The following is a 21,355-nucleotide window of genomic DNA, read 5'->3' on the forward strand; positions in this document are numbered from 1 at the left end:
ACCTGTGGAGAGGCAGAAGCATGTTGACTAAGCTGTACTTGTACCATTCATTATGTTAAAATTAATGCATAAGCTAAAATTAGCCAATATGCTAATGTGAGCTTAAATGCTGGCAGTAGCATGTGGAGCAACAGGACCATGTTGTTTTAATTTTACTACTCCATTCAGTATACTAAACATGTCTAATTAATGAGAAAATTAGCTAAAAGCTAACTTTAGGTAAAAATGCTAGTGTATTAGTCAAAGACAGTGAAATGATAACTTTTGTACTAATGCTAATGAACTGCCTTGCTGCGCAAGGCAGTTCACTATCCTGAGAAATAAATAACATAAAAAACACTAATATTATTGCACCGCCTACGGCGGTGCACTAACACGAGAGGAATATGCAGACTTTTATTTTGAAACTTTCAGTTAGCTTCATTTTAATGACTATGCTAATTCAATGTGCAACTGTGGTTTGTTTAAACCAGTCCCATAAAGCCCAAAAGAGCAATAAAATGTGAAAAATGTCAGGGCTTTTATTTTGAAATTTTCAGTAAGCTTCATTTCAAAAAGCCACACTAATGCAATGTGTACCTGTAGTTTGGTTAATCCACCTCTATACTGCCCCATACAGCAAGCAGATCTAAACACCAGCTCATCACTATGTGCTATTTGAGAGTTCCGTCATGTTGTAGTTCTGACCTTCAGTCATTGTAGTTCTAAAGAGCAGCTCAACTATCGTGTGAGTGAGACACAAAGGGATAAACAGATTCTAACGGTTTGAAGCAGTTAGTTTATCTGAACAAAGCAGTCCAAACATCTCCATCCTATACAGGATCTTTTAGAGTGATCCGAAAACCGTGTGAAGCATGTAGTCAAGGGGGCTCAAATGCTAATGTTTGTGCTAATGTTAATGAACTGCCTTGCTGCGCAAGGCAGAACAAATAACATAAAAAAGGCTAATATTATTGCACCGCCTTCGGCGGTGCACTAACACTAGAGGGATAGGCAGACTTTTATTTTGAAAGTTTCAGTAAGCTTCATTTTAATGACCACGCTAATTCAATGTGCAACTCTGGTTTGTTTAAACCAGTCCCATAAAGCCCAAAAGACCAATAACTTGATGTGAAAAATGTCAGGGCTTTTATTTTGAAATTTTCAGTAAGCTTCATTTTAAATAGACACACTAATCCATTGTGTAACAGTGGTTTGGTTAATCCACCAATATAATGCCCAAAACAGCAAGTAGCTCTACAGTCCAGCTCAGCCCTCCTCTGTAATAACTGAATGATCCGCCATGTTGTAGTTCTGACCTTCTGCTCTGCCCTCTGTATTAAGGTGTTCCACCATGTTTAGAACTACAGAGACCTTGTAGGCCAAACCAGCAGTTGCCATAGCGATCAAGCCTCTGCCAACAGCTGTGTGTGTGTGTGAGACACTTCATGCAACTTTGAGAACACCCAGTCACTTTTAATGAAAAAAGCAGTCTGAACGACCCCTTCCAGTTCAGGAACCGTTATGCCGATCCAAAAACCGTTTGAAGCGTATGAGAGGGCTACTTGTCGTCTCCGATAGTCCTGTGATTCATATCTGTAGGTCATTCACAGGAATTGCACTGATGAGAGAAATATGGTGTGTGGTGAGCTCAGTAAATTTTCAAAAGCCTATATTAAACACTGAGGAGGAGCGTCAGTTGGTCATGTCCCGTCACTTTGCTCTGAAGCATCTGGAAAGAAAACCGTAAGCCCTAGAAAAATTTTGAAAACATTTTACCAGAGCAGACATGCGGTGCTATCTCCTGACCAACTTTCATACCAATAGCACAAGTTTTGCGGCCATGAGAGCGATTTCAAAATTATTTTTGGGTCAAAATTCCACCCTGTTCCTCACTCTAAAAAAGCGGCAGTTGGTTTCAGTTACACTCTAGGGTTCGGCAGTTGGAAATTTCGCTCGTTTTTCGCTTTTTACGTCGCCGTTCTAAGTCCGATCCCCTATAAAAGTAATAGCTCCCTTCTCGGCATCGAGCCGCACGATTTGATACCACTTTTGTGGGTGGGCACGCAGCGGTACGAGCCGCATTAACGGTGATGGAAGAATAATAAATAATACTAGAAAATTCCTGCAGAAATTTTAAAGGGGCATGCCAAAGTGTGCCCGTCGGCTTTGAGCCAGTGTTTTTATACTAAAAATTAGCATTAATGCTAAAGAAAGCTGCAACGTAGTCAATAACCTGTGGAGAGGCAGAAGCATGTAGAATAATCTGTACTTGTACCATTCATTATGTTAAAATTGATGCATATGCTAAAATTAGCCAATATGCTAATGTTAGCTCAAATGCTGGCAGTAGGATGTGGAGCAACACGACCATGTTGTTTTAATTTTACTACTCTATTCAGTATACTAAACATTTCTAATTAATGAGAAAATTAGGTAAAAGCTAACTTTAGGTAAAAGTGCTAGTGCACTAGTCATAGACAGTGAAATGCTAACTTTTGTACAAATGCTAATGACCTGCCTTGCTGAGCATCACCGCTCTTTTCCTACGAATCCTCTTCTGCTCTCTGTCAGGTTTGTGATCTGTAGCATCGCAGGCGCTGCGTCTGTGCCGCTGGTTCCTTAAAGGAGCAGCGACGTTATTTTCTGTCCATAGACTTTTAATCAGCTATTTATTCTTATTTATGTCAGATTTTAACATGGGGGGACATATGTGTAATGGTTATAGTCTTGAATCAGTAGTATAATGCTGAAAACACAAGCAGTTGTAAATACCAGTAAACCCTACAGTGCAGTCCTGGGGAGCTGCAGTTCCAGACACTCTGTTCTTCTGTTGCTATGGTAATTAATCCCCTGCAGCTGTGAGAGCCAAAGAGCGGGAAAATCCTCTTCAGACACAGTTTCTATACTTGGGAGACACCAGGCGTCAGTCTGAAGGACCCTGACAAAAAGCATAAGCCCTAGCAAATTTTTGTAAACATTGTACATGAGCAGGCATGTGTATCTATGTTATGACCAACTTTCAGACCAATAGGGCGATATTTATGCCTGTGAGGGGGATTTAAAAAGGGTTTTTGAGTCAGCCATAAACAGTCCTGTGTGTGTGTTTCATAGAGAAAGATTACTGATTCTGTGAGACACAAAATCTCAAATTTTTTCGTTTTTATTAATTTATGTAATCATTTTAACTCCAATCCCCAATAAAAGTAATAGCTCACTTGCCGGGATTGAGCCGCACGTTTTGATACCACTTTTGTGGGTCAGCATGCAGCGGTACGAGCCGCATTAACGGTAACGGAAGAATAATAAATTATATTTATAACTAGAAAATTCCTGCAGAAATTTTAAAGGGGCATGCCAAAGTGTGCCCGTCGGCTTTGACGCAGCGTTATGATGTTAAAATTAGCATTAAGCAATCATGCTTAAGAAAGCTTCAGTGTGGTCAATAACCTGCGGGGAGTCAGAAGCATGTTTTCTTAAGCTGTACTCGTACGGTAGTATGAGCATTTTTGCTCATTTTAGTATGTTGCATAAGCTAAAATGAGCCAAAATGCTAACAATAGCATGAATGCTATTGGAGCATCAGTAGCATGTTGTCTGTCATTACTTGCGTCACACATGGCAGACCAATCCTTGCTCCGACCAAGCTTCCAACCAACAAAAAAACCTGACCTGTGTAACAGGTCACAAACACGAAAAAAGTCTTTTTAAATCCTGAAATTATTCAAATAAATTCTTCATAAACCCAATATATTACCCGGATAACAGTTTATATATTAACCTGATAACAGTTTATGACGGAGTATTTCCTTGCAAACGGCTACGTTTTAGCCTTAGCTCTCTGCTAAAAGGAAAAGTACAACACGATGAAAATGTAAGAAAATAAAAACAAAACTCACCAAAACCGATGTAACTTAGTTCTCATTAAATCCCAGTCAGTTTTCGACCAGGTAATTTATGTTTTCTCAACTATATTAAGCGTTTCCGTTCATCACCGCTCTTTTCCTACGAATCCTCTTCTGCTCTCTGTCAGGTTTGTGATCTGTAGCATCACCCAGGCGCCGCGTCTGTGCCGCTGGTTCCTTAAAGGAGCAGCGACGTTATTTTCTGTCCACAGACTTTTAATCAACTATTTATTCTTATTTATGTCAGATTTTAACATGGGGGACATATGTGTAATGGTTATAGTCTTGAATCAGTAGTATAATGCTGAAAACACAAGAAGTTGTAAATACCAGTAAACCCTACAGTGCAGTCCTGGGTAGCTGCAGTTCCAGACACTGTGTTCTTCTGTTGCTATGGTAATTAATCCCCTGCAGCTGTGAGAGCCAAAGAGCGGGAAAATGCTCTTCAGACACAGTTTCTATACTTGGGAGACACCAGGCGTCAGTCTGAAGGACCCTGACAAAAAGCATAAGCCCTAGCAAATTTTTGTAAACATTGTACATGAGCAGGCATGTGTATCTATGTTATGACCAACTTTCAGATCAATAGGGCGATATTTATGCCTGTGAGGGGGATTTAAAAAGGGTTTTGAGTCAGCCATAAACAGTCCTGTGTGTGTGTTTCATAGAGAAAGATTACTGATTCTGTGAGACACAAAATCTCAAATTTTTCGTTTTATTAATTTATGTAATCATTTTAACTCCAATCCCCAATAAAGTAATAGCTCCCTTCTCGGGTACGAGCCGCACGTTTTGATACCACTTTTGTGGGTGGGCACGCAGCGGTACGAGCCGCATTAACGGTGACGGAAGAATAAATATATAATAAAGAGGCGTTCTATTAGGTGTAGAACAATAGGTGCCTGCCATGCAATGCATGGAGGCAGTACTGACTTGCTTCGCAAGTCAGTACTGCTCTCCTTATGCATTGCTATGGCATGCCCCTAATAACTAGAAAAATAGCTGTTCCTAGCGAAACAGCCGTGAGAATGCATATTTGCAGAATGACTGCTGCAGAAATGCAAGAAAAAGTAGAGAAAAGTTTAAGGAGTAGAAGAAAGTAGAAGAAAGTAGAAGAAAGCAGAAGAAAGCAGAAGATAGTGGAAGAAATAGAAATAGTTGAAACTATTGAATAGTGAATATACTATATTAATATATTTAATAGTGAATTAATAGTGAATTATACTGCATAAATTATACAATTATATAATATATAAATTATAGCAGAATTCAGCAGAAGCAGGAGTTTGTGTGCAACCTGAATTATTTGAAAAAGTGAAAAAGTGAAACAGAGTTTAAGAAAGAGCATAATTGAAACAACAGGAAAAAATTTGTGCAATCCCAGGAATAGTTGAAACAATTGAATAGTGAAACAGTAATAAGTATAACAAGCAAAGCCAGTGATGCAGCACCTGGGATTGCACAACTTCTCGCTAACTGCACTGGTTGTTATTCTATGAGAGCATGCTCCGTCTGTCTGTACGTCGCAAATAACATGGTTAAAAACATTTAATGTCTTAACTGATTTCCCATAATTAATTCCAAGTATTTAATGTACTGTTTTTATAGTCACCAACTGTGTGTGTAACGTGTTTCGTGTGCTGAGGAGCGATCGAAAACGGCATGTTACTCGAGACGGCAAACGCCATACAGATTCGAGGTGAGGTATTCAGTTCTCTGCCTCATCGCTGGGGGCGCTCATGAACCCAGATATTGTAACTCCACAAACGAAGAAGGGAGAACGTAACGGCAGAGAACGCCAAGCAGAACGTCAGAGACATTCAGGAGCACTTGGATATTTTCACTTCGAAAGATTTGGCACCAGTTTGGCACACACACACTATATATCAGTGACGTACGGTGAGGTTCATTGCTGGTGAGGCACTGACTTATGACTTAGACACCATGCATGCTATTGGACCTACGGAAATTTCGCGCATGCATACAACGCTGTGGGGCAAAAAGACTAATATTTACATGTCATCTATAGCCGCGTTAACTCAGTGAAACTTAAATGTAGGTATTAATTTCGTGCTATGATCCACAGCAAAGTGATCTGTTTTCCCCAAGCTACGCAGACTCGCTGCCATAGCAACTGACAATAATGCCACTTTATGTTTTAGGATTTAACACCAAAAAAAAAATCAAGAATTTTGCACACACAACAAATCATTCAGTCTGTTGTTGTAGTACGTTTTAAGCTTAATGTTTTATTAATAAATTATTGCTGTGGTAGATTAGCTACCGCTTCTACTTTACTGAATTATTTAAACATTAACTGTAGCCCACCAAATGCACATTTCATTAAAAACTAAACAAAAACATCTTATTGCTGTCTTACCTTTACCTATCAATGAAATCCATGCACCCCTAATTCTGCACAAAAATATCTGTTCATCCAAAGCCAAGTTGATCCTCGGCATGTCTTTTCTACTCGGTTTGAGAATCATCAAACTGTCTTGAAGTAAAACCTTCAGCTCCGGTGTTGGTCTTCCTTTAGTTATCATCTCCTGCTTCAATTGAAAATCCACTTTAGAAAACTGTTTAAGGGTAGAAATGTAATCTTTCATGTTGACGTCGGAGGAGAGAAGAAAACAAATATATCGCTGTACTTTACTTATTTACTGTGTGGCTAGCTCCATGGCTAGCTCACTGTGTATTACTCTGCAGTTGTGCAGTCACAATATCTGGGATCATGAGCGCCCCAGCGGTGAGGCAAGAGAACTGCCTGCCTCACCTCGAGTCTGTTCTCTGCCGATTGTTATCGCTCCTTCGCACACAAAACACGATACACACACAGTTAGAGACAAAAACAATGTGCATTATATACATAAGCAAAATTATGGAAAATAAGACCATATATTAAATGTTTTAGCCATTTTATTGCTGGCGTACAGACAGGACGAACAGGCTCCCATAGAATGGCAGCCAGTGCAGTTAGCGAGAGGTTGCGCAATAGCACGTGAGGCTAAGCTCGCTGCTTCCTCACCGGCTTCGCTCCTGAGGTTTACAGTCATGTTTTGGACTGTGGGAGGAAACCGGAGTACCCGGAGAACCCACGCATGCACAGGAGAACATGCAAACTCCATGCAGAAGGACCCCAGGCCGGGAATCGAACCCAGAACCTTCTTGCTGCAAGGCAACAGCTCTACCAACTGCGCCACTGTGCCGCCTACCAATTAAACCCAGAAATTAAATAATAATTTCTGGGTTTTTGCCAACGCTAAAGAGAACACTCACCTTTAATGCTTTTCTTTATTATCATTATTATTTATTTTTTAGCTTTTAAAAAGAGGCTTGAAGTCATATATGAAGTAGCTATATATGACTTCAATATATATATATATATATATATATATATATATATATATAATATATATATATATATATATATATATATATATAGTGAAACTTAGTGAAGGTATACCAGAATTCAGCAGAAGCAGGAGTTTGTGTGCAACCTGAATTATTTGAAAAAGTCAAAAGTGAAACAGAGTTGAAGAAAGAGCATAATTGAAACAACAGGAAATTAGTGCAATCCCAGGAATAGTTGAAACAATTGAATAGTGAAACAGTAATAAGTATAAAAATTAGTGGAAACAGTAAACCAGAAATATTTGAAGGAGTAAAACAGAGGAAAACCAAAAGCAAAAAGGTTCAGAAGAAGTAGAAATGTTTGATATATGAATTGATAAAATTGATTAAAGATAGTAGAAGATCTTAAAAGATAGTAAAACCAGTAAAACCAGAAGGCAAACAGAAAAGTAGACAAGCAGAATGCATAGACACAGATAAAAACAGAGCACAAGAAGAAAATACATTGAAAGAATAGGAGAAAGTGTGACAAGGTTGTACTCCAGAGGAGTTTAACAGAAAACAGTAAATCCTGTAGTAATTATAGTAATAATTCCATAAAGTAGACACTAGTGGCTATATTTAATGCATAAAATATTCTCTACAGTGAAATATGTATGAACAGCATAATTTTGTTTGTCAAACAGCAGAAAAAGTTCAAAAACGGCAGTTCGCCGAATTTCCCCATTCATTTCAATGGGCAAATATTTGCACAAAAGTGCAATTATTTCAAAAAGTGCAATAGTGAAGGTTACCAAAAGTCATAGCACCATTCTCCTGAAGGAGCTGAACGTTTTGATATATAATTTAGTACAATTAGTGAAAGATAGTGAAAGTAGTTAAGCGACAAAAAACGTACGGAAGTCAGAATAATAATAACTAGAAAAATAGCTGTTCCTAGCGAAACAGCCGTGAGAATGCATATTTGCAGAATGACTGCTGCAGAAATGTCAGAAAAGTACAGAAAGCTTAAGAAGTATAAGATATCAGAAGAAATAGAAAATAGTTGAAATAGTTGAACAGTGAAATGTAGCAAACTGCAGATAATTGCTGAAGCTGAAATTAGTACACCACCAGAAATATTTGAAGAAGTGAAACTTAACATAAAGGGCTAAATAAGCATATTTGCAGAATGATTGATGGAGAAATATAAGAAACTTGAGAACAAAGAGTAAGAAAAGCATAAGAAAGCTAGTTATACTTTGTAGAAATCCTTTGCCCAGTAGTGAAACTTTGCAAAAGTGTTGCAGAATTCAGCAGAAGAAGCAGAAGTTTGTGTGCAACATGAATTATTTGAAAAAGTCAAAAAGTGAAACAGAGCGTAAGAAAGAGCACAATTATCACACGAGGAAATTAGTGCAAACCCAGAAATAGTTGAAACAATTGGACAGTGAAACAGCAAAAAGCTTAAATTAGCGGAATCAGAAAAATCAGAAATATTTGAAGGAATAAAACAGAGCAAAACCAAAAGAAATAAGGGTCAGAAGAAGCAGAAAAGTTTGATATATGAATGATAAAATGATAAAGTTTGAGAAGACCTTGCAGACAGGAAAACCAGTAGAATCAAAGGAATATCCAGAAAAGTAGACAAGCAAAATGCATAGAAACATAGAAATAGTTGAAACAATTGAATAGTGAATATACTATATTAATAAGATAATAGTGAATAATAGTGAATTATACTGTATAAATATATAAATTATATAATATATAAATTATAGAGGAATTCAGCAGAAGAAGCAGGATTTTGTGCAACCTGAATTATTGAAAAAGTCAAAAAGTGAAACAGAGTTTAAGAAAGAGCATAATTGAAACAACAGGAAATAAGTGCAATCCCAGAAATAGTTGAAACAATTGAATAGTGAAACAGTAATAAGTATAAAAATTAGTGGAAACAGTAAACAGAAATATCTGAAAGAGTAAAAAGAGCAAAACTAAAGCAAAAAGTCAGAAAAAGTAGAAATGTTGATATATGAATTTATAAAATTGATTAAAAATTGTAGAAATCTTCAAATATAGTAAAACCAGTAGAACCAGAAGGAAAACAGAAAAGTAGACAAGCAGAATGCATAGACACAGATAAAAACAGAGCACAAGAAGAAAATACATTGAAAGAATAGGAGAAAGTGTGACAAGGTTGTACTCCAGAGGAGTTTAACAGAAAACAGTAAAACCTGTAGCAAGATAGTAATAATCCATAAAGTAGACACGTGTGGCTACATTTTAATGCATAAAATATTTCTCTACAGTGAAATATGTATGAACAGCATAATTTTGTTTATAAAAGAGCAGAAAAAGTTCAAAAACGGCAGTTACTAGAGTGGCCACTCAAGTAACTGAAATCAGTTACAGAGTTCCACCATAGGAAATAATGGGGCAAAAATTTGCACAAAGGGCAATTATTTCAAAAAGTGCAATAGTGAAGTTACCAAAAGTCATAGCACCATTCTCCTGAAGGAGCTGAACGTTTTCATATATAAATTAGTACAATTAGTGAAAGATAGTGAGAGTAGTTAAACCAGGAAAACGTACGGAAGCCAGAATAATAATAACTAGAAAAATAGCTGTTCCTAGCGAAACAGCCGTGAGAATGCATATTTGCAGAATGACTGCTGCAGAAATGCAAAAAAATGTGGAGAAAAGCTTGAGAAGTAGAAGAAAGAAGAAGAAATTGAAACAGTAGAAATAGTTGAAACAGTTGAACAGTGAAACGTAGCAAACTGCAGATATTAGCTGTAGCTGAAATTAGTGCACAAACCGAAATGTTTAAAGAAGTGAAACTTAACATAAAGAGCCAAATAAGAATATTTGCAGAATGATTGAAGGAGAAATATAAGAAACTTGAGAACAAAGAGTAAGAAATTGGAAAAAAGCATAAGAAAGCTAGTCATACATTGTAGAAATCCTTTGCCAAGTAGTGAAACTTAGCAAAAGTGTTACAGAATTAAGCTGAAGAAGCAGAAGTTTGTGTGCGACATGAATTATTTGAAAAAGTCAAAAAGTGAAACACAGCGTAAGAAAGAGCACAATTAGCACACGAGGAAATTAGTGCAAACCCAGAAATAGTTGAAACAATTGAACAGTGAAACAGCAAAAAGCTTAAATTAGCGGAAGCAGAAAAACCAGAAATATTTAAAGTAGTAAAACAGAGCAAAACCAAAAGCAAAAAGGGACAGAAGAAGCAGAAAAGTTTGATATATGAATTGATAAAATTGATCAAAGTTTGCAGAAGACCTTAGCCGACAGTAAAACCAATAGAACAAAAGGAATATACAGAAAAGTAGACAAGGAAATGCATAGAAACATAGAAATAGTTGAAACAATTGAATAGTGAATATACTATATTAATAAGATAATAGTGAATTAATAGTGAATTATACTGTATAAATTATATAATATATAAATTATAGAGGAATTCAGCAGAAGCACGAGTTTGTGTGCAACCTGAATTATTTGAAAAAGTCAAAAAGTGAAACAGAGATTAAGAAAGAGCATAAATTAAGCAACAGGTAATTAGTGCAATCCCAGAAATAGTTGAAACAATTGAATAGTGAAAATGTAATGAGTATAAAAATTAGTGGAAACAGTAAACCAGACATATTTGAAGGAGTAAACAGAGCAAAACCTAAAGCAAAAACGGTCAGAAGAAGCAGAAATGTTTGATATATGAATTTATAAATTTGATTAAAGATTGTAGAAGATCTTAAAGATAGTAAAACCAGTGGAACCAGAAGGAAAACAGAAAAGTAGACAAGCAGAATGCATAGACACAGATAAAAACAGAGCACAAGAAGAAAATACATTGAAAGAATAGGAGAAAGTGTGACAAGGTTGTACTCCAGAGGAGTTTGACTGAAAACAGTAAATCCTGTAACAATGACAGTAATAATTCCATAAAGTAGACACGTGTGGCTACATTTTAATGCATAAAATATTTCTATAAAGTGAAATATGTATGAACAGCATAATTTTGTTCATAAAAGAGCAGAAAAAGTTCAAAAACGGCAGTTACTAGAGTGGCCACTCAAGTAACTGAAATCAGTTACAGAGTTCCACCATAGGAAATAATGGGGCAATAAATTTGCACAAAAGTGCAATTATTTCAAAAAGTGCAATAGTGAAGTTTACCAAAAGTCATAGCACCATTCTCCTGAAGGAGCTGAACGTTTTGATATATAAATTAGTACAATTAGTGAAAGATAGTGAGAGTAGTTAAACCAGGAAAAACGTACGGAAGCCAGAATAATAATAATAATAATAACTAGAAAAATAGCTGTTCCTAGCGAAACAGCCGTGAGAATGCATATTTGCAGAATGACTGCTGCAGAAATGCCAGAAAAAGTACAGAAAAGCTTAAGAAGTATAAGATATCAGAAGAAATAGAAAATAGTTGAAATAGTTGAACAGTGAAATGTAGCAAACTGCAGATAATTGCTGAAGCTGAAATTAGTACACCACCAGAAATATTTGAAGAAGTGAAACTTAACATAAAGGGCTAAATAAGCATATTTGCAGAATGATTGATGGAGAAATATAAGAAACTTGAGAACAAAGAGTAAGAAAAGCATAAGAAAGCTAGTTATACTTTGTAGAAATCCTTTGCCCAGTAGTGAAACTTTGCAAAAGTGTTGCAGAATTCAGCTGAAGAAGCAGAAGTTTGTGTGCAACATGAATTATTTGAAAAAGTCAAAAAGTGAAACAGAGCGTAAGAAAGAGCACAATTAGCACACGAGGAAATTAGTGCAAACCCAGAAATAGTTGAAACAATTGAACAGTGAAACAGCAAAAAGCTTAAATTAGCGGAATCAGAAAAATCAGAAATATTTGAAGGAATAAAACGGAGCAAAACCAAAAGAAATAAGGGTCAGAAGAAGCAGAAAAGTTTGATATATGAATTGATAAAATTGATAAAAGTTTGAGAAGACCTTTGCAGACAGGAAAACCAGTAGAAACAAAGGAATATCCAGAAAAGTAGACAAGCAAAATGCATAGAAACATAGAAATAGTTGAAACAATTGAATAGTGAATATACTATATTAATAAGATAATAGTGAATTAATAGTGAATTATACTGTATAAATTATATAAATTATATAATATATAAATTATAGAGGAATTCAGCAGAAGAAGCAGGAGTTTTTGTGCAACCTGAATTATTTGAAAAAGTCAAAAAGTGAAACAGAGTTTAAGAAAGAGCATAATTGAAACAACAGGAAATAAGTGCAATCCCAGAAATAGTTGAAACAATTGAATAGTGAAACAGTAATAAGTATAAAAATTAGTGGAACAGTAAACCAGAAATATCTGAAAGAGTAAAAAGAGCAAAACTAAAGCAAAAAAGTCAGAAAAGTAGAAATGTTTGATATATGAATTTATAAAATTGATTAAAAATTGTAGAAATCTTCAAATATAGTAAAACCAGTAGAACCAGAAGGAAAACAGAAAAGTAGACAAGCAGAATGCATAGACACAGATAAAAACAGAGCACAAGAAGAAAATACATTGAAAGAATAGGAGAAAGTGTGACAAGGTTGTACTCCAGAGGAGTTTAACAGAAAACAGTAAAACCTGTAGCAAAGATAGTAATAAATCCATAAAGTAGACACGTGTGGCTACATTTTAATGCATAAAATATTTCTCTACAGTGAAATATGTATGAACAGCATAATTTTGTTTATAAAAGAGCAGAAAAAGTTCAAAAACGGCAGTTACTAGAGTGTACACTCAAGTAACTGAAATCAGTTACAGAGTTCCACCATAGGAAATAATGGGGCAAAAAATTTGCACAAAAGGGCAATTATTTCAAAAAGTGCAATAGTGAAGTTTACCAAAAGTCATAGCACCATTCTCCTGAAGGAGCTGAACGTTTTGATATATAAATTAGTACAATTAGTGAAAGATAGTGAGAGTAGTTAAACCAGGAAAAACGTACGGAAGCCAGAATAATAATAATAACTAGAAAAATAGCTGTTCCTAGCGAAACAGCCGTGAGAATGCATATTTGCAGAATGACTGCTGCAGAAATGCAAGAAAAAGTAGAGAAAAGCACAAGAAGTGAAGGAAAGCAGAAGAAATGGAAATAATTGGAAAGTGGAACAAATCAAAAAGTATAAATATAGCAGTAGCGGAAAATACTTTAAAACCAGAAAAAGTTGAAAAAGTTGAAACAGTGAAACATAGAAAGACAGGAAAAAGAATAAAATAGGAGAACCAGTAATTATTACAAAGCCAGAAATATTTGAAGAAGTGAGACAGCAAAACAAAAAAGCATAAACAAACAGCAGAAGCAGAACAGTTTGATACATGATTTACTAAACTTGATTAAATCATGCAGAAGACTTTAAAAAATAGTTAAGAAATTGAAGTAGAAGTATATATATCTATATATATACATATCTATATCTATATATATCTATATATATGTATATATATAGATATATGTGATATATATATCACAGGAAGCAGGTAACAGACATTATCATTGAAAGATAAGAATGAAAACATTTATAAAGATATGTTCACCCTGTGATTTGTATTATAATGTATCTATTTATCATTTAATTTGAACAAGCAAAGCCAGTGATGCAGCACCTGGGATTGCACAACTTCTCGCTAACTGCACTGGCTGTACAGCATGCAGATTCTTGAGGCAGGCAGTTCTTGTGCCTTATCGCTGGGGGCACTCATGAGCCCAGATATTGTAGCTCAACTGCAGAGTAAGAGACAGTACCAGGGAGCTAGCCACACATTAGCTGTGCTGATACAGAGAGCGAGAAAGACGTGGTTTTGAGTTGTACTTTAACGGTTTCTCCCTTTGCTGTTAAGCACAGCACGAATTTAATAATATCTACATGTCTAAGTTTGTTTGACGGAATTATAACAGAATTTTTCTGCGGAGGCGGCGCTGCTATGGATTTCATAGCAGCGTAAAGCTCTCCATGCCCTCCAGCATTGTACGCATGCGCATAATTTCCGTATGTAAACAATAACATGCAGGGTCTAGATTTGTAAATCTGATTATAAATAAGTTGGAGCCTCACCAGCTATAAATATCTTCGCACAAAATGTTTTTTGCAGACGATGCAATGATGTACATTTATTAATGTAATCATTAATAAATGATGTACATTTATTAATGTTTGTGATGGAAAACCTTACATGGATTTAATTTTTGTAAAATAGCAAAATGAGTTTTGTAAACCAAAAGATTTTTAATTTGTAAATGGATTGGAAAATTTGGGACTTGAGGTCAAAAAATGACCATAACCACATTCACTTTAAATGCAAAATAAATAAATTGAATATAAACCTGGAAAACTGCACTAAGTGTAATAATGCTGCGCGTATCAAAAGGCAAACTAAGAATGTACTCAGTTCTATTTATTTTCTTTACATACTGTCAATACACAATGTCACACATTTTGTAAAATGTCATAAAACTTTTTCATTTCAGTCAAGTCATACAAACATTTCATTTGATTCAGACTATCAAGCAGTACAATATTCTGAATTATTCAAAGTAAACAGTTTCTAAAGAAACCCAGAAGATTGCATTGCCTTAATGATATTTACCATTTATTCCTCCTCAATGGGACATAAAAGTGAAACACATTTGCTGTGTATCATTGACTTTTTTGCAATCCCTTGTACCGAGCAACAGTGGAGAGGAAAAACTCCCTTCAACAGGAAGAAACCTCTGACAGATCCAGGCTCAATACAAGCAGCCATCTGCCACGACTGACTGGGCTTTTTAGAAGACATGATATGAGAAGTAGGTCTTCTCAAATCATGCACAATAAACAGCTTTCTGTGCAAAAAAAAAGAACGGAATTATTTTTGATTATGAAAATGATCAAAAATGATTCATGCTTTATACTTCAGTAAAGAAAAAACTCACTAAAGCATAACACAGTAGTAGCAATACATTGTGAAACCTGAGATGTACAAGTTACACAGATACAGAAAAAACCTATGAGGACATGGTCAATTATATTTAGAAATGTATTGTATTTTCATTCTTAAGCTTAAAGAATGGAATGTCAAGATTACAAAGCCTCTACTGAAAAAAATGTGACCAAATCCCCACCCCAAGAAACAAATTCAGTTTAAAATTTAGTATCTGAGTGTAGTTTATACTATTGCTAAACTATACTAGTTCAACACCCTCATTCTAATTTTGCTAATGATTAAAATTAATTGACAATGCTTTTCTCTTTTCTTTTCCCTGATGTCTATATTAGCTGCTCAAATAGCATAAGTGTGGCAATAATTTGCCATAACATTTTACCAGCTGATACCCCTCCCCCCCACATAAATACAGGATTCACAGTTGTGTAATATGTGACTTTAAAAATATTACAATAGCATAATTTACTTTTTTTTGGTTTCTCGTAAAGATTTAGTTTATTCTTTCCTTTTTATTGTCACCATCTTCATTAATATCAACAGGTGACAAAGCATTACTCATTGCATAAAGTCACAAGTTTACACACTAGGAGTCCCGTCTTATTCCCACTTTTAGTATGATGAAAATAATCCTGCTAAACTAAAACACTTGAGATTTGATATCTTACATATTTAAACTTTCACTAGTTGACACTTTAACCCAACATGTGGAAACCTGATAAAAAAAACACATTTGTACGTAAACATGATGTAAATCTGCAAATCTACAGAGATTTTAGCAGAATGAAATGAGCTTAATTACAAATTTGTCAAAACTGTGTATAGTTCACATTTACATGGTTGTTGTGAAGATGATTCTGGTGATGCAAGTTAAAATAATAATAAAAATCAGTCACTGTGAAGATATAAATGTTCACACTCGATGGGCTTTCTGATTGCCGCTGCAGCTTCCTTTAACCTGCTCAGTGTTTGCAACATCATTGGACAGATGGGTGCAGATCTTCAGGAAAAAAGTGAGACACTTTAACCCTCTGAGCAAACAGTTCAAGTTTCTTACTTCTTCCTACTTCTTTTCAAACATGTTAAGATAACTGTGGTCCAAAAATATCTGTCTTTTGGATTTCTTGTTCCTGTGCATGATTTTATACTGTAATATTCAAAATAAATCAATAAATGGAAGCCTCAGTCCTCGTCACAGGTGTCCTGAAATGCTGACTGTTGTATCATGTCATCTGTCACAACGCGTTTTGCTGTCGTAACACGCTAACATTACGGCCACTAAAGATGAAAAAATAAATACGACAGTCAGCTGGACAAAGATTGTAGTTATTTCTCAGTTAGTTGAACAGAAGCAATATTGAGTTCTCACCAGAGTCGGCTGCACCTCATCTCTGCTGGTGAAAGGGATGCCTTGGGGATACCAGACATGCATGGGAAAGTCCTCCTGAGAAACCAAGAGAAAACATGTGTTGTAATGACCTATAAACGGTAAACGTCCTATGACACATGATAGGTAGTTACCTTCAACCTTGCTGCAGGAGACACAATGTCTTGTAAGTGAAGTTTCATGAACAGATGTTAACTTCATGTTTAGCTGTGAGAGTCTCAGCTTGATTGGAGTGGATGGCCGAGCTACAACTTAAGACACTTTAATCTGTAATGCAAAGAGATTTATCATGAGTAACAATAGCATTCTCAGAGAAAAGAAGTGAACATTTACACTTACAAATCAAATAGCTCCACTTCAGCCGCAGCAGTAGGATATCCCTTGACTGATGCAGCAAGAGGACATGTCTCTGAGTGCTCAAGCTGGAGAACATGTTTCTGTGTAAGGAAGTTCTTTTTTTCCCTCAGTGGTCATCAGTGCTCAGTTGTGAGCTGAAAGGATGCATTTCACCCTGTGCCTTCAATAACGACTGTCATGTTAGGATGCAGTAGGATCTTCTGTTTTGGTCGAGTGTGAACTGGAGGAGATGTTGAAGCTTGCAGTCGTTTTTCAGGTGGTGTTAACTGATGTTGAGACTAAAATGTTCCTAGTCAAAGCCCCCCACCCACTATGCCTGAACCCTTCCTAAACTCCCATTTTTCATCCCAAGGGGGCATCAGCTGGCATATGTTATTGGTTCATGAGGAAGCCTGTGTTACACACAGACCTCCTGGTGAATTTTTTTGTGATCTACTGTAGCAGCTTGTTTAGAACTGCTGAAAGAGTTGTGGTTTGTGCACTTATCAATATAAATGCACAAGCCACAACTTCTTTAAAGTTTATGAATTTGAATTTTACATTAATCATATCCTATATTACATACTATATATATATAATTTATATTATAAATTATCTTTAATTTAAAGTCTCAAATCTAAATGAGCAGACTTATTTAGGTTTAATCAAATGGTTAGATTTTGTGACAAAAGCCTCATATATATAACTTTAATAGTTTCTACCACAAAGTTTATCACTGGAAAAATTGCAATATTCTTAAAACATAAACTGTTTGGATTCCTAATATTTAAAAAAATGGCATAACTCTTATTGGCTGAATAATGTAATGATTTGAAGAAATATAATTAGGAACGCTGTTGTGTAAGACATTTTAAGAGGAAATACAGTCATTTTAAAAAAAGTTTACCTTTGGCATGCTTTTACTCACAGACCTCTGATGATTCGGTTGTGGACAGGACACAGAACACAGGATCATGGTAACTGTAGTATGTTCTCATCACACCTGAATGTAAAGATTTCTGTGGCTGAGAAATGAAAATTAGATCAAGCAATGTGTTTTTCTCTGTGGTAGCAGAAGTGATCAACTGAACATATCCCCGAGACTGAAACAGCTCCAGAATTTGCCCTGGTGAACTGCGTACCTGATTCTCGTTGAAATCTCCACATACAATGACAGGGTGACAGTCCAACATCTCCAGTGCATCCAGAAGGCTTACCAGATTTTCCAGGAACGGTCTCAGGCTGTAGTCGGGAGGTCGGTACACAGCTGCAATCACTGCCCTGAATGGAGACTCAACCTTCAAAGCCACAAATTCAAGATCAGTCACATTTTGCAAATATTTTCTTTCATTAACCTTAATATGGTTTCTCACATAAACCGCCACACCACCTCCACTTTTGGAAGCCATTTGGGGAAAATTTGAATATGACACATGTCTGTTTCGTTTGAACATATTGTAGCCATCCAGATGCAGATTGTCGTAAACAAAAGATCCTTTTAGGTGAGTTTCAGTCAGACACAGCACATCTGCCAGACACAGTTCGTGATGTTTTCTTATGTCACAGATGTGAGATGGGAGTCCCTCGGTGTTATGCGAAACAATTACCAGTGTTTCTGGCCTGTTTAAAGTTTCTTTCACCTGAAGAAGAGGCATCATGTCATCTACGCTGGCTTGTCTCATGGTCTGAAGAGCTGCAGTGACTTGAGGATTGGCAAATATTTTTTTTTCGTCGAAATCCAGTAGGTAGAGTCCACTGAGAGACGTTACCCTGCTGAGAGCTACGTATGCCATACCTGGTTCAAAGATTTTCTTCAAAGACACCACAGCTGCATTTGTTGTTAGGCCTTGGGTTTTGTGAATAGTACAAGCAAAAGCCAGTTTCACAGGAAACTGTCTACGTACCACTCCATTTAGCTTCAGATTCTCCTCCGCTCTCTCGATGTAAACAAGATTGGCAGTCTCTGAAGGTCCACTTTGGTTTCTGGTCCCACTTGTTTGATTATCCATTGTCAGGCCCAGCTTACTGATGCTGTGTTCATCAGTGTCAGAAGTTACAACAGCTGTTAGGACACCAAATGCACCATTAACTAGTCCATTTTGAACATCGATATTTCTGGTAAGCATGACATGAGCTCCAACGGCAACTTTCAAAGTGTCTGCTAAATCATTTCTACCTCCCTTGCATGGTCTTTCTTTGCGTGCCATTCTGCCTGTTCGTGGATCCTTTTGGAAGTCATCTGCGTCGATGGTGATGATGTTGGAATGTAACAAGTTCAGAGTTGCCAAATTGTGTTCATCCACCAACTTATTGGTTGCAAAAATGTGCAAAACGTCAGCAGGGCAAAGACTTGGTTCTGTGATGGCTTGTGATAACAAATCTCTGTCAGCCTGAGACAATTCATCAGTTTTTCCTTTCACCCGAATTCTGTTCAGCATCTCTGCAAACGCAATATCATCTTTTTGCCTCATAATCTCAGTTAGAGAGGTCATTTGAAAATGTTCCTGCCACAAGTCAATATCCGCTGGGTCGTGTACACAAAGAGGTGTAGATTGGCGAATTGGTTTCAGCTGAGCGTAATCGCCGAGCACCAATACAGATACATCTCCAAATGGTTTATGACTTCCTTTGATTTGTTTGAGCCGTGCATCCACATAAGCAAAGAGGGGCTTAGAAACCATTGAGATCTCATCAATGATCAAGATTTGAACGTTGAATAGTTCTGACCTGATTTCATCCAACTGATTGCCAAGACCTTGAATTGGAGGTTTTAACGACCTTGGAAGTTTAAACAAAGAGTGCAGTGTTGTTCCACCGATGTTGAAAGCTGCCGTTCCAGTGAAAGAAGTGAGCAGAACAGTTGGAGCAGAAATATCAGCATCCTCTGAGAAGCGTGGCAGCCTGCTGAGTATTTTGCGTGCCTCTGAGTAAATGCATCGAATCAGATGCGACTTTCCAGTACCTGCCCCACCATTTACATACAGAAAAAATGGCTCTGGTTTCAGACCGCACACAAGTTTAAGGCAGAAGTCTCTGATGGCATAGAAAATACAGGCCTGCTTCTGGTTCAGGTTCTGATACATTTGTCTCAGCAAATTCGGATCCATAGCGGGAGGTTCTCTGATGGCTCGCATTTCATTGACGGCAGAAGACTGAGGACAAAAGTCTGGTACATTTTCCTGTTCGTTTTCAGGCTCTGCCGGCTGAAGGTCGTCGTCACACTGCAACCTCACAACTTCAGATTCAGGAGCAAGATTACACCCACTCATCAATCACATGGTCTCTGCTTTCCTCAAACTCTTCAAGGGGCACTCTCAATCTCCTCACTGTTTTTCTCATTTTGTCTCTGTTTCTCTGACAACACTTTTGACGGTTTCAAGGAGGTCTGAACCTGGTAGGCGGACACAGCCAGAGGAGTAAAGGACTCGTAGGTAGGAAGACTGACGCTTCGAATTTCAAACTCTGACCGATGAGGAAGGTACAGTCTCAGTAATCTGGCATAAAACTGCTCCGGTTCCTTCTCTTTAGAACAATGATAGTAGCGGATGACGGAGGGCTTGTCATTTTTTCGCCTTGTTACAAATCCCAGCTGATTTAAAAGTGGTAAAACACCATTAGTGCTTGCCTTCTCTGAACTTACAAACCTGCAGGTAGCAGCGAAATCAGCCAAACACATTTCCTCATATTCGGGTATTTCAGGCCTTGCTTTGTACTTATCCGTCAAACTGGTCATCCATATATTGCAGGAATCCGATGGGATATCCTCCAAGAAAGACATTGGTCGACTCATCTTTACAGGATTATCTGTGGGTATGAACACAACACTGCGGGAACAGTTTTTCATCTTTAATCCACAGGCTCGAGCAACACACTCCTGAGCACTAATTTCTCGCTTTTTAGAGTACGCTTGCATGATCGCTTTCATTTCATCACACTCATTGACTCGGTCCATGTTTGAATTGTCAATCACTGTTTTCAGGTACTCTGACAGTCCACTTTCTTTCTTTGTGATGTATTTTGTTAGATACTGTATACATGAGTAGGCATTTAGTATGAAAGACACATCAATGTTACTGTCCCAAGCTTTAAGCAGATGTGGATTGTAAGCATTTATCCAGCAATCTTTGGGATCACGCTTCAAGTAGATGGCAGTCTTTTTGTTCATGGTCTGAAGACAAGATTCATACTCTTCTAGCGTCAAGTGACACCGAGAAAGGATCTGCTCTAAACTCATGGAAGCGACTTCAGGTTCGTTCAGGAGTTGCATCAAAGGTCTGAGTTTGGCTTTGGCAGTTTCAGTGTCATTGTTCTCACCTGGTCTGGAGATCACTGTGTTTCTGCAGGGGGGCTTTGGAAAACCAAATCGACAACCAGAGTTCACACTCTTGAAACAAGACCTGGTGTGATTCTTACATTCCTCTGAACTTCATAAACTTTCCGATACAGTTCT

General features: G+C 36.9%; 1 protein-coding gene and 2 long non-coding RNA genes across 5 annotated transcripts in view; 1 reads left to right on the forward strand and 2 right to left on the reverse strand.

Annotated features, from left to right (window-relative positions):
• xkr6b (XK, Kell blood group complex subunit-related family, member 6b) overlaps positions 1 to 21,355 on the forward strand; it is a 163,790-nt gene that overhangs the window by 32,800 nt on the left and 109,635 nt on the right. The gene's annotated exons all lie outside the window — the stretch shown is intronic.
• Positions 1 to 21,355, reverse strand: part of LOC145549853 (uncharacterized) — a 114,259-nt gene that overhangs the window by 3,675 nt on the left and 89,229 nt on the right. The window lies entirely within an intron of this gene.
• LOC145549850 (uncharacterized) lies at positions 14,637 to 17,381 on the reverse strand. Of its 3 annotated transcripts, XR_014085701.1 has the most exons (4): positions 16,704 to 17,381; positions 16,552 to 16,626; positions 16,364 to 16,460; positions 14,637 to 16,182 (listed from the first exon to the last, which is right to left on the reverse strand). It is a non-coding gene; the product is annotated as an uncharacterized LOC145549850 (long non-coding RNA). The 3 variants fall into 3 exon arrangements; XR_014085702.1 differs by lacking the exon at positions 16,364 to 16,460 and having other exon boundaries at positions 16,704 to 17,372; XR_014085700.1 differs by having other exon boundaries at positions 14,637 to 16,460; positions 16,704 to 17,368.

Source organism: Poecilia reticulata, chromosome 21, assembly GCF_904066995.2.
Source record: "Poecilia reticulata chromosome 21, P_reticulata-male-v2, whole genome shotgun sequence".
NCBI classification, from domain to species: domain Eukaryota; kingdom Metazoa; phylum Chordata; class Actinopteri; order Cyprinodontiformes; family Poeciliidae; genus Poecilia; species Poecilia reticulata.